Below are 19,081 nucleotides of genomic sequence, written 5' to 3'. Positions count from 1 at the left end.
GTCAGAGGTTTACCTTACATTAAGGATGGAATAAAATTCTAGAGGCATCAAACTCTAAGGAATAAGTACACAGCATATTGTTAAACGCCAAAAAAAAAATAAATAAAATAAAAAGGTAGATTACCAAACTACACAGAACATTCCCATTTTGTAAATATACATGTATATTCATAAAGAAATACATGCAAAGACACCTGATATATGTGATAAAAACAGGGTAGCCTGAAGGTTACAAGTGTGGGTACTGGGGTAACAGCTGGGCCTCACAAGTAGTAACTCAGCCATCCTGGTAGTATGAAGACCAATCTCAGAGTCTGGAGGATGAATTAATTAATTAATAAACAAAGTGTCCTAAAGTAGTACCTGGCTCTTGTTCTTATTTATTATTCCTCTTACAAATGCTAAGATGTTAGGAGTAGTGTGTTATTTGGTGGGATTCTGAGTATTTTTATTGCCTCATTTTTATAGATGCACACATACTGCATTTAATTTTCAAAAGATCAAATGTACAAAAAGGAATCATAAAAAAACCTGAGCAAATAGTGTTAATATTTATCTGCTCTTTAGATAGGGAAGCACTTCCCTGGCATAACAAACCCAGATATGTTTAGGCATCTACTGTTACTTTGGCTCAAGTTATTTCCTTGTATGCATTATTGATATGCCAAGGATATTACCAAATAGAAGTCAACATCAAACTTAAATTTCAAATGGCCAATTTTTCCCACTCTCAATTTTAGGATGTTAAACACCAAAGGCATTGTTTTATGTTTACACTGTTGCAATATTAGAAAAAGTTGCTAAATATGACAGATCAAGAATGAATGTATCCTAGAACTGAAACACCAAGGATTAAAGATTTATCTTCTTGCTGTTACATTAGGAATGTATATAACCTTGAGCAGTCATCCAACTACCCCTTAAATCCACCACAAGATATAGGCACAGTGTAGCAAACCAGAACTCATAGATGTGACCTAGACCATCAGTCTGTCCAAAACAGGAACCCTGCAACTTTCAAAGTACAAAGAAACAGTTCATGGCTCTAGAGATATAAAACACCTTCTTGGATGAACTCAATTCTGCATTCTTCTGCCTATTACCCACCAATCTTCATTTCATCCTCTAACATTATACCAATGCCTCTCATACATGACTGCACATAATGCATTTGAAGCTCACTATCATGATTCCTTTGTCTCCTCAGGGCCAACCATCCTTAATTCCTTAAGTCAGTCCTCAAGTATTTGGACATACTTTCCAAATAGTTCATTTCCTAATTGGCACATCAAGTCAACATCTCCATATGTCAATCAATATCCCTCTTCAAATATTACACTTAGGTTGAATCACTAACCTAAGTTAAATGTCTACCTTCTATGAGCCAAGCACTCTACTCCTATTAATAGAACCTAAGACACATACCCCATCATTGCTTTTAGCAGCCACGTGACATCTGTGGCTTCAAAAGTACTTTTAAAGCAAGACTTCCTCATCCTGTGCTTGAACATCTAAATTGTTCAAACATCTAGTATCAAAAAGGAACAGTCCAGATTTAACAATTATGTTTGCCCATCATTCTAGCCTTACAAATCATCTTAAATCCCAATTTTGCTTTCCAACTCATTAGGCATCTTTCCCAGCTTTCTGACTTTACAAAATTTGGTTAAGCCTTCCCAAATCCAAACATCGATTAAATAGTAAAACAACAACAGCTCAGAGATTAGATACTAACACCAAAGGTAGAGTAGGCCCCCCTATTCGTGGTTCTGTTACATCCAAAAGCAGACAATTCCCCTCCTGATGTATAGTCAGAAGGTCAATAGTAGCCTAATGCTACATCATTCACTTCACTTCACCTGATCACATAGGCATTTTATCAACTTACATTATCACAAGAAGAAGAGTACAGTACAGTAAGATAGTCTGAGAGACCACTTTCACAAAACTTTCACTATAGTATATTGTTATAATTGTTATATTTTATTATTGTTGCTAATCTTACTAATTTTTTTTTCAGATTTTACTTGAGAGAGAGAGGCTATGAAAGAGACTCCAAAAGGGGAGGAGGGGTGAGGGGGGAAGGTAGAAACAGACTCCCTGATGAGTAGGGAGCCCAACACAAAGCTCAAATCCAGGACCCCAGAATCAGGACCTGAGCAGCAGCAGACACTTAACTGACTGAGTGACCCAGGTGCCCTGAGCCTAATTTTTGACTTTAACTTTGTCACAGGAAGGTTTGTATAAGAAAAAACATAGTATATATAGGGTTCAGTACTGTCTAGGGTTTCAAGCATCTACTGGGTATCTTGAGATGTATCCTTTGTGGATGAGGAGGATTAGCATTACACAAAAGACCTTCCTTCAGATTAGCATTCATTCCTTAAATTAATAACCGTAGGGTACATTTGTTCAAACAGCCAACAATCTGCCTAATTATACCATCATTCAGCATATACTGCTGCTTCTTGGCCCAAGGATACATTTCAAATGCCTTACTGAACATCAAGAACCACCACATCTCAGGCAGCCCCAGTGGTCCATGGTTTAGTGCCGCCTTCAGCCTGGGGTGTGATCCTGGAGACCCAGGATCAAGTCCCACATCAGGCTCCCTGCATGGAGTCTGCTTCTCCCACTGCCTGTGTTCTGCCTCTCTCTCTCTCTGTGTCTGTCATGAATAAGTAAAATCTTAAAAAAAAAAAAAAAAAAAACTCTTTCATTCTCCAGATTTATTGGTCAGCTACCCTGAGCCAGTTTCTGTGCCTTCACTCTACCTGCTGCACCTTCTCAGGTTCATTCTCAATTGCTTCTCATTCTCCTGGCTCTTTTTTTTTTTTTTATAAGATTTATTTATTTGAGAGAGAGAGAGATCAAGGAGAAGGGGCAGAGGGAGAGGAAGAGAGGGAGAGAATCTAAAATAGATCCCCTGAGTGCAGAGCCCAACAAGGAGCTTGATCCCTCAACCATGAGATCATAAACCAAGCTGAAATTAAGAGTTGGACACTTAACCCACAGAGTTACCCAGGTGCCCCACTCTGCTTTTTAAATGCTGGTGTTTCCCTGAGCCGTCTCCTCAGCACACTGCTGTTGCTGCATGCTCAGAATCCAGATGACCTCATCAACACCAAAGGTCTCAAGTACCTCTCCTGGGCTCCTGGCTCACAAGTTGTCTCTCTGTTGCACTCGCAGACATCCAGCTGTCTCTGGGAGAGCACTATTTGGATGTACCTGGGGCACTTTAAACTCAGGATGTCTATAATGAACTCATCCTCTTTCTTCCAGACACCCAGCCTCCTCCTCCTCCTCCTCCTAAATGTTCAATCTCAATGAAAGGCTGAGCATCTACCCAGTAGCCCAAGAGGAAAAACCCAGCAGTCACGGGAGATTGCAATGTATCATCATCCAGTGCCACCCTCCTCCCCCCCTTCCATCAGTTGCTTAGCTCTTCCTTTTCTCCCCATGGAGTCCCCTAACTGATCTTCTTGTCTCCGTTAAGATCCCTCTTTTATAGTCCTCCATTCACCAGCAGAATAATCCTTCCAATTTGCTGTCAGTGGCTCCCCATAGGTTTCCTGCCTTCCTCACAGCCTACTCATCTTGTGCCACTCCTACCTATGTGTCTTCACTCTAGCCCTTGATGTGGTCATAGGCGTTCACTCCTCTGGGCTGTTACTCAGCCTATTGCTTTGACTGAGATACACTGTCCTCTGTGCATCCCAGAATACACTTCTGGAAATCTTTCAAAACTCAGCTCAAACAGAACTTTTTGTGAGGCCAGGGCTCTTTAATCTGATTTAGTTGCCCTTTCTCTGTGCTTCTGTTTAACCCTGTGCATGACCCCTACAAAGCACTTAACCCATCTATACTATAATCATAGACTTATGTATTACTAGTTTTCCAGTGAGAGAAACTCATAATATGAATGCATAAAATGCTAAATGAACAAGCATGTCAATGGCCATTGCAAATGAGTAACAGATAATGAATTAGGGCAATCTTGAAATTTCAAACACAGAATCTTAGAACAAAAGACTGTCAATCCAAGCCCAAGAACTCTTAGTCACTTTGCAGTTGCTTCATTATTTTTGTCAGCCAAACAGATGATAGATTTCATTTACTGTAGGAATTTAATGAGGTACTATGTACCAAACGCCACTTTTAAAAATTAAGTTTATTCCTATTTGATACATTAAGTATTTTCATATACACTTTTAAGGTCTAAATAATTATTTGAAAAATAATAATAATAATTATTATTTGCTTTCTCTGGGTATTATCTCAAAACATGTAGACAGGCGGAAAAATATTTTCAATGTATATTGAATGTTATCCTTACTAAATGAAGAGCTCATATATGTAAGAAAGACATTAAGTGAAAACAGAAACTCCCCAAAAAGTGAAATATAAAAAGCTAAGTGATATGAAAAATATTGACCCTCAGTAGCAATTAAAGAAATATAAACTACATCAGTGAGATGCATTTTCCACCATTAAATTAGTAACAAATAACAATTTTCAATGTTGGCCAGGATATAGTTCATAACCTTCAACCTAAGATTTCTACTACAAATAATCTAGCTTCCGTAATAAGAAATTCAGATAAATGTTTTGTGTAATTATAACATTTTAAAATTACAATTAAAAACCTTAGTTTCGCAAAATTAAGTTTATTCATTCAGCAAGCAAGCATTTATTATGTATTTACTATGTCAAGCATTGTTTGGGGTCAGGGGTAAAGCAGCTTATTTTGAAATAGAGAAAGAAAAAGGAAGGGAGAGAGGGAGAGAGAATATAGATTGTAGCCTGTCTTTATGGAGCTTGTAATTTATTGGGGGGGGGGGGTCATAAAAACAAAACAAATAATTAGAATATATATTATAATGGATGCTGAAAAGTGCTATGGAGAAAAATAAAAGCAAAAAATAAGGATAGAAAGGAAGAGGGTGCTATTTTCAACAGGTGCCCAGAAAAGGCCTTACAGAGAAGATGACAGCTGAGCAGAAACCAGAAGCAGACAAGGGAGAAAGCCAAGCAAACACCTGAGTGAAGGAAGGTCCAAGAAGAGCAAAGAGGTGGCTCCTGAGAAAGGCTCACACAACACATTCCAGAAAGAGCAAGGAGACTCGGGAGGCTGAAGCCAAGTGAAGAATGGAGAGAGTAGTAAGAAACAGCCTTTCTTAAGCCTCATTAGAGGCTTAATAGAGGCTGGATCCTATTGGGTCCTGTCAGCCGCCATTGGTGCTTTGGTTGTGAATGAAACCTTACAAGAGCTTTGAGCAGTAGCATAATGCTGTTTTGAATTGTTTTTATGTGATCTCTTACTGCTCTGTTGAGATCAAACTAAAGAAGATGTAGATGGGAAGTTACAATTCAGGCAAGAGAAGATGGTGGTGTGGTCGAGAAGGTGAAAATTTCTGACCAAATATATCTTGTGGCAGAGACAATAGGGTTTACTGATAGACTGGATATACGATGTGGGAGAAAAAGAAGTCTGTGAAGACTCTAAAGTTTTAGGCCTGAGCAACTGGAAGGGAAGAATTCTCATCAAAGGAAATGAGGAAGGAGTAAGTTTGGAGCAATGACAGGAGCTCAGTTAGACATGTCAGCTTGGAAGTAACTATCCAAGTCAAGACACCAAGCTTTGCTTCCTGGGAATCCAGGGAAAGCTCTGTGCAGGAGATATGAGTCTGAGAGCTATCCACATGGAGATGGTATATAAAGCCTAGAAACCAAATGATATCACCAAGAGCATGAGGATGACAAAAAAGATAAAAGGGCCAAGGATAAAGGCCTGAAAAGCCCCAGTGTAAAGAAGTCAAGGAGATGAGACAGAACTATGAATGTCAGAGAAGAATCACAGTGAAGCAAGAGAAAAACCGCTTGGAAGACAAATCCAAGTCTCAGCAGTGACAGAGCGATCAGGTCCAGAGTTTCTGACAAAGCAAGTAAAGATGAGGAGTAACAGCTGGATTTGGTGAAGAAGAGGTCATTGTTGACCTAGAAGAGTGATTTTCGGTGAAATGGTGAAGTAAATGACTTGTAAGTGAACCAAGGCAGACATTCAAATGAAGCAATATTTTGCAATATACCATCTTAAGATATTTTATCACTATTATGGAAATATTTACAAAAAAGTGTTATTGCCATGGGAAAATGGTTACAAGACAGGAAGAGATATACTATGCACTCACTTGTGTGGTTTTGAAAAAGAAAACATGTAAGTAGAAAATGACCCCAAGTGGAAGAACTAGAGCTGACTTTTTTAATACTTCCTTTTATTTTCTAAAATGTTCACAATGCACAACTTGCATAATTAGGAAAAATGCTCCTGCAAAAATACTTTCCTCTCCACTTTCCAGCCTTTCACACTTCCATCCATCCCCTCAGAAACACTGTTCTTAACTTAGACAAGCATAGTAACTACTACCTGGCATTGCATTAAAATTTGCAAAGTATCTTCAAATGCACCAGATTCTCCCAGTAACTCTAATATGGATAAGGCAGGAGTTACCATCTCCATTTTCAGAAAATGACTCAAAGAGGTTGATTTGCACATGGTGGCAGAGCTCAGGTGTGAATTAATTTTTGATGGCCCTTGATACATCTACTGTAACAAGAAGACATTTTGCAGTTGGAGCAAAAGATATATGCAACAATCTCCTCCCCATAAGTAGCAATTATTGGCAGACATTTACCAAGAAGGCTGACCATACTTTTTTAATATTACCATTTTTCTATTCCAATGTCTATTTCAGAGAAAAAACATTCATTAATTTTCATGAGTGGATGGTTTTTCCATCAGGCGTTAGGCTCCTAGAGAGGGATGACGATGTCCTCTGCATCCTGTATTATTAGCAGCAACTGGCCTCCTTCTGAGTGTATAGAAGATAACAAAGAAATGCTTGCTGATACACTTGATGGTAATGGGAGGATCTCATGCTCTATTTGATGTGATTACTGTAGGAGTTTCTAAAATGCCCTGCAGAAAAAGCAAGTCAGCTTCAGTTGCAGCTGAAGGAGCTTTAACAATGAGATCCCTGGGTTTCAGGCAACTTAACTGTATTCCTCACCTTATACCTAGGACACTGGTTCCCCTACTTCAGGGTACAGCATAATCCCCTGGGGAGATGGTTATAACAGACTGCGGTGCAAAGCCCAAGAAATCCCATTTCTAACAAATTCCCAGGTAATTTTAACACTGCTAGTCCTAGGATCACATTTTGAGAACCAAGGACTTAGAAGAAAAAAACCTATAAAAGTGAAGATTTGAAAAAAAAAAAAAAGTGAAGATTTGAATAAGCAATAAGTAGTATCCTGAATTCCAGAGCTATAAACTGAGTTGAGAGTAAACTTCAATATATCCTGATCACTGGGTTTTTATTTCAGAGTCTTAAATTTGGTATAACTGAGAGAAGATGTCAATTACGATTAAATGTACTACAAAGATCAATTTCTTTTTATAATGGAAAAGGTGGAAGCCACCCACACTACTTTATTTTCAAGGCAGTGATTAGTGCTGCCAGAAAAGAGGACCTACATCTTACTCATCTTTAAAACCTTCAAGTGTCTTACACATAAAGATACCTAATCACTGTTTGCTGAGTAAGATGATGAAATCCTGCCCTCAGTGAGCTTATCATGTACTTTGAGGGGAGAAGAGGAGGGTGTTCAGAGCCTCTAGTACAGGTATGGACCTTTGCAGGACTTAGAAAAAGGTGCCCCTTCTGGACCTATGAAACGGGTATAGGTACTCCTTCCTGCAGAGGAATACAGAGCTGTACCAGGACAGCTGGCTGGCCACACACACAGTGGATGGATTCTAGCTCTCACCTGACTCCACTGTTGGGTGCCCTTCTACAGGGCACAACTCACCCATCCATACAGGGTGGTCCTGTATGTGCAAAACATTTGTACAACAGCATACACATGCCAGAGGGTAAACAATGGGCTGTGATTAGAATTCAGAGAAAAGATCCTTTGTCTTTAGCAGTTAAAGGGTTGTGGGGTTAAAAGAAGGATACAGAAATTGATCCCCACCAGGAGGCTTCCTTTGTCTGAGATGTTCTGTAATCACCAAGCACAACCTTCATCCAAAATCCTACTCATCCTTTAGGTCCTAACCTAAACGTCTTTTTTTGGGAATATCCCTTACCCCAGACTAGAATGGCTATACACTCCCACTGCACACAGCAACTTCCCACCCTATCACTATGGCAAACATGTTTATATGGTGGGTGATATTTTGATTCTGCCCCGAAGAGATTATAAACCACAATGCAGGCAGGGCCATATGTTTTGTTCATTGTTCTACCGCCAGTACCTGGTACTTAAGTACACAATAAATATGGGTTTAATACTGAAACAGTACACATAATTTAGATTAAGAAATGTGAAAAGGGACAAGAATTACCCATGGTTTCTTCAGGGGGAAGGAAAAGACAACCAAAACTTGACTGGTGTTTTCTGACAATAAAGAATTATTATAAGATCCAAGACACTTCTGAAGAATATACTATGATATGAAAATGTGCCACTCTATACTATGCTCTGCTATTTCCATCCCTTGTGCTAAAATATGACACTTCACAGAACTGTCAACTCTTAGTTTTACATTGTAAATATTGATGGTGTGAATACTTGTTCACATTTGCCTAAAACATGAGAAACGGTTCTGAGCACAAGAACTTGAAATGGAAAATCACCTCCCCAAGCCTAAGAGGCAAGATTAATTATCTTAACTGCTTGAAAACAGAGGCTGAGTCCTAACCCCTTTCTAGACAGTGTGACTTTAGAATCCCTGACACCCTAACCCATAGCTCATGACCTTCAGAGGCTGCCTGCTGAAGGACACGTCTCAACTGCTGCTCTCCAAGTCTGAAACAGAATATATGGCCATTTGCAACTCTTCTGATTTACATGGACTTGGAAGACTCAGTCTCTTACCTACATTATATAACCCACAAAGGCTGTATAATAAAATTCTACTCTATCACCCCCACCTCACCTCCCAGTTAACACTGAAGCCATCCCCACCATTTCACAGAAATCACCCTGGCATTGAGTACCAGAAACCCAAAGGTCAAATTCAATCTTCTCTTTTCGGTCCTCATATTATTTGAGTTTCCTTGGTCAAATGACACCAGAACCATCTCTTTTTTTTTCCTTCAAAGGCTTTTCTCACCTTCCTCGCAATCTGTACTGTCCGTTTCCCTTACTCTGGCATTACTTACGTGTCTCCTTTGCCAATGCCTCCATTTCTGCCACCTTTAATGTTGGTAAAACCTAAGTCTTACCTTTTGCCCTCTCTGTTCTCACTCCCTGAATGATCACATCCAATAAAGCAGTCTCAACCATGCCTTTTATTCAAGTGATTTCTCTTATCAGCCCAGACCAGGCTCCTGAGCCACATGGCATGATACCCAACTTCCTACTGAGCAACTCTACTTAAAGTCAACCTCTCCAGGGGTACCTGGGTGGCTCAGTGGTTGAGCATCTGCTTTTGGCTCAGGGCATTGTCCCAGGGTCCCAGGATCAAGTCCCATATCAGGCTCCTACAGGGAGCCTGCTTCTCTCTCTGCCTATGTCTCTGCCTCTCTCTGTGTGTCTCTCATGAATAATTTTTTTTTTTTTTAAGTCAACCTCTCCAGAACCAAGCTATTCATCTTGTCTTCCTCACAGAAGTTAGAGGTACCATCTTCTCATCAAGCCAGGACCTTTCATTCCCTCACCCTCCACATCCAATCCCTGGAAATTCTACCTTCCAACAGCATGCCCCCTTTGCCGTCTTCATTGCTACTCCTTAACTGAGACCTGTCATCCTTTACTTGGACCACTGCAATTGCTCCTAGTAGGTCTCACCTCTTTCAGTCTCCTACCACACTAATATGGATTCCATATTGGTGCCAAACTAAAGCATTTTTTGTTGCTCCTGATCTTTACATTTTTCCACTGCTCCTCATCATCTACCAAATGAGGGCCAGCTTCTTAGTATGACATAGGGCCCCCCTAGGATCAAGCCTCCTCTGCTTGCCTCGCAGACCCATCTCATTAAGTTCTCCATAGCATGCTACATACCAGCTACAACCTATTGTAACACAACACAGTTTGTCTTTCTGCCCTTTTTCAAACTGTGGGATTTTTTTTAAAAGATTTTATTTATTTATTCATGAGAGACACAGAGAGAGAGCCAAAAACATAGGCAAGGGGAGAAGCAGACTCCCTGTGGAGAGTCCGATGAGGGACTCAATCCCTGGACCCTGGGATCTCAACCTGAACCAAAGGCAGATGCTCAACCATTGGAACTACTCAGGTGCCCCTTCAATCTACACCAGAAATGTCCTCTGAGCCCACACTCACATCTCATCCCTACTTGCTTGGCAAATACCTCCTCATTTTTCAGATCTCACTCACCTCTTCTACAGGGCCTTTTCTGATCTAACTAGATGTGACCCTTTCTTTCTTCTCTCATGACCCCAAATCACTTCACTGCTTTGTTTACATTTCTGTCTCATCCTTACCCAATTAAATTTTATTTTTCTAATTTGTAATTTCCCATCATCTGACATGTTGCCTGGCACATAGCATAAGCTCAATAAATGCCTAAGGAATAAAAACTGTTTGCAAAAAGTCATCATTCTCAAGACTCAGAGACCAGTAGAATTGTATTATGCAGGATTTTAGAGCAGTGAACTAAGAATCAAGCTAATCTGTGATTTAATTTTCCAAATTTAAATAATGCATACATAATCCACTTAGTTCTTTTTACTCTCATGCACTGTATCTCCTAATACTTTTACTCCATCTCTGAATCATCTGTTGGCCCTTATCATTATTATTTTTTTTTTTTTTTTGCCTCTGGCAGTCCCATTAAGTCCGATTATTCAATGAGTCAAAAATTCCATTCCATTCCATTCTTGGATAAACCTATCTTCTGAACCTCTGAAATCTCCCCAAAGACCCTTCCTGAAATATCAGGACCCAGGTCTACTAATCCAGCAATAATCAACTTTCACATTTCCATGGATATTTTTCCTTTAATTTATGTTAATCTCATCCTCCCAATAGAAATAGGTAGGTCTGTTTTTATAACTATCATTCTACAAGCAAAAAAACTGGTGCCAAGAAACCCAGAGGATGCTTATCCTTCATAAGTTTTCCCATGCACAGCCTGAGAAATTAATTCTGCGCTTTCTGACATCCAGTCTTCGTATTTTTTTTTCTTTCAACACCATTTATGAAAGTCACATCCTCTTGTCCTTCCTCTGCAGGCACACTGACTTTATTTTTTTTATTTCTGTCTCTAAAACTATAGCTTTCCTGTATGCGCTTGGGCTTCCACCCTGCTGATCTGATTACCAGCTGAGCATTCATTCCAAAGTCATCATTTTTCTCCCCTTTTCAGCTCTGTAATCCCATGATTTGACAGAGGAAGCTGTACTTGGTGAGTTTCACCTCAGAGTCCCATCCTCTGCAAAAACCTAAGTGAAACGTCACCCATAACCCAATTGTCTTTTTTTTTTTTTTTTTTCCTGAACTCTGGCAATTAAAACTTGATTGGCCCCAGGCCAATTTCCTGGGCCTCTCTTTTGTCTTCCCTTGCTTTCCCCTAAAACCAAGCAAGGAAAATCAGTCTACAGAACTTAATCATGTCTACTTTTATAAAAATTACTGATGAGGGTGAGACTCAAACCACAGGAGGACAGTGAGTTTTAAAATCACAGACTTTTCCATCCTTTTCAACATTCTCTCTCATTATAAAGAGCTGGTCTTAGTTTCCAGCTTCTGATCCTCACTGCACCCTCTCACTCTGCTCCCAGCACATAGTTTTCTGTTCTATTGCGTGACATTCGCCTCCTTTTCTATTACTCAATTGTAGAAAGGGATAAACAGGTAAGAGCGAACACAAAACAGTTACTTTATGACTTTGTTCACCAGAGTTAGCCCACCATTCCATAACTCTACCTCAGAGGACACCTCCTCCCTACCTCCCAGCACAAACAGGCCCTAACCCTCAGAGCCTGAACAGCACCGGCTTTTCTCCCTTTCCTCTTAAAAACAATGTCAGAGAGAAACAATAATCAGTTCCATAAAACTGTCTCGGCTAGTTAGACCAGATGCCCAAAAGCGGAGTCAGCCCCTGTGAGACTGGTTGGCCTCTCCTATTTCCAAAGGAACCTCTCACTCTCAGACATCTCACAAATGTTGTCAGTCACCAAGAAGAATATCAATGCATCTGTGCATCACCATTTCTAAAATCACAAGCCACAGGCAAGCTCAATACTAGCCTCCTATATGAGTCATGCATTTCTGCTTTTTATGGGGGGAGGGGGGAATTCAAAAGAGATCTCAAGGAACTGAGTCAGTGTAATTTCTAAGTCAGTGCAACAAAGAGCTGGGAGGAATTGAAGAGAGCCTTCCTGAACTTTCTGTCATCTTCCCGCCTCTCGTTTCAGCATTTCTTTTTCAGCTGCAGGCTCTTACTCTGTTCTTTCTAGGTGTACATGTGTGGTCCATGTGAACGTCTCAATGATCAGCCTAGTTGTAATGAGCAAAAAGCATCCCTCCTCTGGCCTTAACTTTCACCCTAACATTTCAAGTAGATTCTTCATTATTAAGAATCAGTGTCGCAAAGAGCTTAAGACATTTCATTTCAAAAAAAAAACAAAAACAAAAACAAAGGTACGTTGTGCATTTTGAGGCCAGGGGCTGGAGGCTAGGCTTTAGGTTTGTCCTGTTAGAACTGTTGGATCTGAGGATGTCCAAGAAGCAGCTTTCTGTGGAAATCTGGAAGAATGGATCCTTCCCAGGTGATAGGTGAAGTTGAAGAGCACAGATTAAACTACTAACTATATTGATAAACTCTGAAGTTAAACATAGCTGTTTGTTGAGAGCTTGCCCTGATTTCCCCGACTGCAACATTCCTGCGTGCTCCCACATATGCCTTTGATTTGATTCACTCTCATTTCAGTCTATCCTGGGACTCGTATTATGGGAGAGAAAGATGAAATTCTGAGGATGATGGACGATGTCCAGAACACATATACTCTATAATTCAAGCCTGGGTAAAATTCAAAAGTTACAGCACCACACACAAAGCAACAGGGTCTGGCCTGTCTTCCCGGAGGGGTTATTGGCTAACCTATTTTTGCTATACAAAAATTAAAATGAACCATCACCCTGATTCCTAGCAATCTTCCTAAAAGCAGTATCCACTCCCCATATCCTGCCCAACATAATCACTCAAAGTAGGTCAGAAATGTTGCTTCCTTCCCCTCATTGATTTTCATTAAGAGGCTGCACTTTCTGGAACACTAAAAGGAAAGATACGCACCCACTACAAGTACCAATGACACCCCCCGTAAATTTTTGGCACATTAAATCCAGTTCCCCTAAAAGCAGGAGAAAATCTCATCACCCGTGATTTATTCTTTTTGGCTGTTAATCAACAATAATCTCCAAGTACAAAATAAACAGTGGCCGTGCTTCAGCCAGATGAACACCTCCCGAAACGAGCATGTTCGCTCTGTCTTTTCTCATTTTCTAGATAACCAACCCGCCTCCGTCCTAAGCACACACTCTTTTATTCTCCCTAATTCATATCCACATTGTGCCAGGAGGATGCCGAGCGATCCCACACACCGGCCGAGCAGGTCCCCGGGGCCTCATGAGGCAGCCGAGCGCGGGCGACTGGGAAGAAGGGGTCTGTAGAGACCTGCGGGGTCTCGGGGAAGGGAAGGGGGCGCGGGGGGCGCGGGGGGCGCGGGGGGCGCGGGGGGCGCGAAGCCCTCTCGTGACACCACGCGGCTCCCTGAAACAGCCGTGAAGGGATGGGTCTCCAGATTCCCCCAGCGGGGCTCCCCCAGGCTCCTCGCCACCCCACTTGCTGAAATCTCTGCCAAGGCCCCGGGTCCTGAAGCCTGGCACTCGGAAGGGGGCGCCGCAAAGTCCTTGGGAGCCCTCCGAACGCGGGCGCCAACAGAGGAGCATCCCCCGAAAGGCAGCGGAGCCACACGCCCCCTCTCGGCCGGCGCCCCGGCGGGCAACTTCACCCCCGCGGCGAACCAGGGCCCCGAGCTGGGGACGGCAGGAGGCGGCGGCGCCGGCCTCGCCCCCCGCCCCCGCCCCCGCCCCCCGCGAGCTCCAGGTAGAGGACCAGGTGCGGCTCACCTCCAGGCAGGGCGGAAGCGGGCGGCCGGGCGAGGGCAGGTCCCCCGCGCAGGCCGCCCGGCAGCCGGCGAGCGCCCAGCAGCAGATCCAGGCGGCGCTCCAGGGCGGCGCGAGCCCGGCGCGGGCAGCCCCCGCCCGCCGCCCCCGGCCCCGGCCCCGGCCCCGGCCCCCGCCCCCGCCCCCGCCCCCGCCCCCGCGCCGCGCCGGCCCCCGGGCGAGGAGCCGCATCTCCGAGCCGCCGCTGTCCCGGGTGGGGCGCTCGGCCGGCCGCTCGCCCGCCCCTCGGGTCCGCCGGGGAAGCTCGGCTGCGCTCGCGGCCCGGCAGCGGGCGCCGGTGCTCCCGTCACGCCGGAGGGAGGGACCGCGGGGCGCGGGCGCGGGCGCGGCGCGGGGGCGGGGGCGGGACGCGGGGCGGGGACGCGGGGCCCGGGCGCAGGTGGCGGGGGCGGGGCGGGGCGGGGCGGGGGCTGCGGCCGGGCGCGGCCGTCCCGGGGGGTCCCCGGGCCCGCGGGGGGGGCGCTCGGCGACTGGGGTCTGCCCGGCGGCGGCCGCCTGGAGGCCCTGCTCCCCGCCTCGCGCCCGCACACGGACGCGCCCGGGAGCGGCCCCGCCGAGGACCGCAGCGACGACCGGCCCGGCTTCGTGCGAGACGCGGCGGCGCGGAGGAGGCGGCCGGGAAGTGGCGGCGCAGTCCGCGACTCGGTTTCCTCGCCTGTGTCACGAAGGCGGCGGCCGCACCCCCCGCAGAGGCCGGTCGGGGTCGGGGACCTGCTGCACCGGGCGCCCCGGGGAGTGCCGGGCCCGCCGCGGCCGCGATCGCTGCTGGAGTAACAGTGCCCGCAGGTACTGCTGCTGTTGGTGCCGATTCTGGGGGAAAACGCGTAACCTTGGGCAAGGAAGCTCTTTTGTTTCTGGAGGAAGCAGTTTTTCCTCCATGTACAACTCCTGGGGTACTCTTCGTCTTTTCTTTCATTGAAAATATGCTGAGCCGGGGGGTGGGCGCTCCTGGCGAGCAAAAGGGACCTGATGCCTCCCTCAGTTTGGGGGATCTCAAAGGTCCCTTCTCGCTCCGTAATTCTGTGCTCACTTGAATCATCCTATTGTTCAAAAGAAGACCCAAGTTTCGGATAATTGAGTACGCGAAGAAATGTACCTGGCAGACTCATAAATTGACCTGAATGATCTGTGTCTCTATCTCTATTATTTTTGTAATAAACATTTCCACATGGACCGTGAAACTCTCTCTCTCTCCTCTCTCTCTCTCTCTCTCTCGTTCTGATTATAATACTGTATGTTTATTGTAGACATTTTGGAAAATACTTGAAAGTATCAGGAAGAGCGTAAAAATTACTAGGGATCCCATCAATGAGACGTGACACCATTAATGGTATTAGCATCCTGAAGAATTTCCTTCTTGGTCTGTCAGCTGCCTGTGTACTATAAAACTAGAATTATAACTTGTAACCTGCTTCTATTTTTCCCTTAACAACATGAATATTTTCTTAAGTCACTGAAGTCTCTGACAACACAGCTTTAATAATTGTCTAATAACATCTATGTGCTTTGGAGATACATAATTTACCATTGGATATTAGGCACTGTTTCTCAGGAATTGGATGTTATAAGTAATTCTAGGATGACTGCCTTTTATATATAATCTGTTCACACTTCTAGTTTTCTATGATGCCTTTCTAGACTTGAAATCACTGGGTAGCACTGTATGTGTATTTTTAGTTTTTGATGAATAGTGCACAAATTCCCTCCAAAAATTTTATATCAGTTGTTTCCAGCTGTTTGAGCATTTATTTAACATCATTCTAGATTTAATAATGCTTCATTTTTTAAGAAGATTTTATTTATTTATTTATTTATTTATTTATTTATTTATTTATTCATGAGAGACACAGAGAGAGAGAGAGAGGCAGAGACACAGGCAGAGGGAGAAGCAGGCTCCATGCAGGGAGCCCGATGTGGGACTTGATCCCAGAACTCCAGGATCAGCCCTGAGCAGGAAGGCAGATGCTCAACAGTTGAGTCACCCAGGTGTCCCTTAATAATGCTTTAGATGTTTGCCAGTTTGGCAAAAAAGGGAAATGCTATCTTATTAATATTTTTTAAATGTATTTTTACGATTGGTGACATTGAATAATTTTTCATATATATTTACTGGCTATGTATTTCCTTCTCTTGTCAGTATGTGAATTTTCCACTGGCACTCTGGCCATTTTTCTATTAAAGCTCCATCTTTTTTTTTTTTTTTTTTGACTGGTTTGTAAGCAATCTTTTAGGTTTTATGTACTACACATTGTTTACCATATATGTCACAAATACATTTCTGAGTTTGTAGTCTTTTAATTTTGTTTTAGGGTGCCCTTTTTTGCAGACTGTCATCTTTATGGACTCAAATGTAACATTTCCTTTTGTCATTTCTTCCTTTGTTTTATCCTTAGAGATACCTGTGCATCTACAGTTCCTGTAAATGCCTATAATTTCTTATTTAGTTATATTTTCTTTTTACAAATTTTTTATTCTTTAATGCATCCAAAATGTATGAGTCATATCACATTATTTTTTCATAATATAATGAGCAAGACCTAACAACATGGCTAATGGACAGTTTTTTTCCTTGTAAAAATAAAGATTGTCCAATTCAGTGCACATAGGTTAAATGACATTTACAGATTTTCCCAAGTGAGACATCTTGTCACTCTCCATAAATAACTTTTCTACTAACAATGAAGTCACAGAAAGAGAAATTTAAAAATAATACCATTTATAGGACACTGGTTCAGAGTCTGACTCTTGATTTTGGCTTAGGTCATGATCTCAGAGTTGTGAGATTAAGCCTCACTTTGGGCTCCAAACTCAGTGAGGAGTCTGCTTGAGATTCTCTCTCACGCTCTGCCCCTTGCCCCAGTTGCCTGTGTGCTCTCTCTCTATCTCTCTCTCTCTTTCTCGGTAAATAAATAAATAAATAAATAAATAAATAAATAAATAAATACTTTTTAAAGTAAAATACAAAAATTATACCTTTTACTATTGCACCAAAAAGAAGAAAATACTAAGGAATAAACTTAAACAAGGAGGTGAAAGATGTGTACTCCAAAAACTATAAAACATTGATGAAGGAACTTGAAGATGACACAAACAAATGGAAAGATATCCTATGCTCATGGACTGGAAGAATTAATATTATCAAAATGTCCATATATACAAAGTAATCTACAGATTCAATGCAATCCCTATCCAAATACCAATAGCATTTTTCACAGAACTAGGACAAATAATACTAAAATTTGTATGGAACCACCGAGGACACCAAAGAGCCAAAGCAATTCTGAGAAAGATGAACAAAACTGGAGGTATCACAATTCAAGATTTCAAGATATACTGCAAAGTTGTAGTAATCAAAATAGTATGGTACTGGCACAAAAATAGATACAAAGATCAATGGATCAGAGTGAGATCTTAGAAACAAATCCACATTTATATGGTCAATTAATCTACAACAAAGGAGGTAAGAATATACAATGTGGAAAAGAGTCTTTTCAATAGATGAGACTGGTAAAAGTGGACAACTATGTGTAAAAGAATGAAACTAAACTACTTTCTATCATCGTACACAAAAATAAACTCCAGATGGATTAAAGACCTAAATGTGAGATCTGAAACCACAAAAATCCTAGAACACAGGCAGTAGCTCCTCTGACATTAGCCATAGCAACAGTTTTCTAGATATATCTCCTAAGATGAGGAAACAAAAGCAAACAGAAACTATTGGGACTACAACAAAATTAAAAGCTTTTGCACAGCAAAAGAAACCATCAAGGAAAAAAGAAAACAACCTACTGAATGAGAGAAGATATTTACAAACAATATATTCAATAAAGAGTTAATATCTAAAATCTATAAAGGACTTACACAACTCACACCCAAAAAACAAATAACCCAATTTAAAAAATGGGCAGAGAACCTTAAATAAACATTTTTCTCAAGGCACACAGATGGCCAACAGATACATGAAGAGATGCTCAACATCACTAGTCATCAGGGAAATGCAAATCAAAACCACAATGAGATATCACTGCACACATGATAGATTGACCAAAAATCAAGAAGAAAAGAAACAAAACTTTGGTGAGAATGTGAAGAAAAAGGAACCCTTGTGCACTATTGGTAGGAATGTAAATTGGTACAGCCACTGTGGAAAACAGTATAGAGGTTCCTCAAAAAATTAAAAGTAGAATTACCATCTGATCCAGCAATTCGACTACTAGGTATTGACCCAAAGAATATAAAAACACTAATTTGAAAAGATATATGCACCCCTATGTCTATTGCAGCATTACTTACCATAGCCAAAACATAGAAGACCTAAGTGTTCATCACTAGACAAAAGGTTAAAAAAAGAAAAGATGTGGAATATGCACATATATATATGTATACTGGAATATTACATAGCCATAAAAATGATGAGATCATGCTTTTTGAGACAACATTCATGGCCTTAAAGAGTTTTGCCATGTAAAATAAGACAGACTGAGAAAGACAAAAACTATATGATTCCACTTCTAGGTGGAATCTAAAAAAAAAAAAAAAATTGAACAAGCAAAAAGCAGAATCAGAACTATAAATATAAAGAACAAACTCTGATGGTTGCCAGAGAGGAAGACATGGGAGGTTGGGCAAATTTGAGAAGGGGAGAGGGAGAATACAAGCCTCCAGTTATGGAATGAGTAAATCATGGGAATAAAAAGTAGAACATAAGGAACAGATGATGATATTATATTAGCGATATAATGGGACAGATGGTAGCTACCTGGGTGGTTAACATAGAATAATGTATAAACTTGTCAAATCACTAAGTTGTACACCTGAAATTAATGTACAGTGTATGTCAACTATAGTCACAAAT

The 19,081-nt window shown here is 42.0% G+C and overlaps 1 protein-coding gene across 1 annotated transcript in view; it reads right to left on the bottom strand.

Moving 5' to 3' along the window:
• Positions 1-14,297, bottom strand: part of ELAPOR2 (endosome-lysosome associated apoptosis and autophagy regulator family member 2) — a 171,753-nt gene extending 157,456 nt beyond the window's left edge. Inside the window, exon 1 of the mRNA XM_072784375.1 lies at positions 14,167-14,297. The gene's annotated coding sequence lies outside the window, so the exon portion shown is untranslated. The remainder of the gene's footprint in view (positions 1-14,166) is intronic.
• Positions 14,298-19,081: the final 4,784 nt, after the last annotated feature.

The sequence above is a fragment of the Canis lupus genome, chromosome 18 (genome assembly GCF_048164855.1).
Source record: "Canis lupus baileyi chromosome 18, mCanLup2.hap1, whole genome shotgun sequence".
Taxonomy (NCBI): domain Eukaryota; kingdom Metazoa; phylum Chordata; class Mammalia; order Carnivora; family Canidae; genus Canis; species Canis lupus.
Note: the sequence above shows the minus strand (reverse complement) of the source record. Positions and strands in the feature narration are given on the sequence as shown.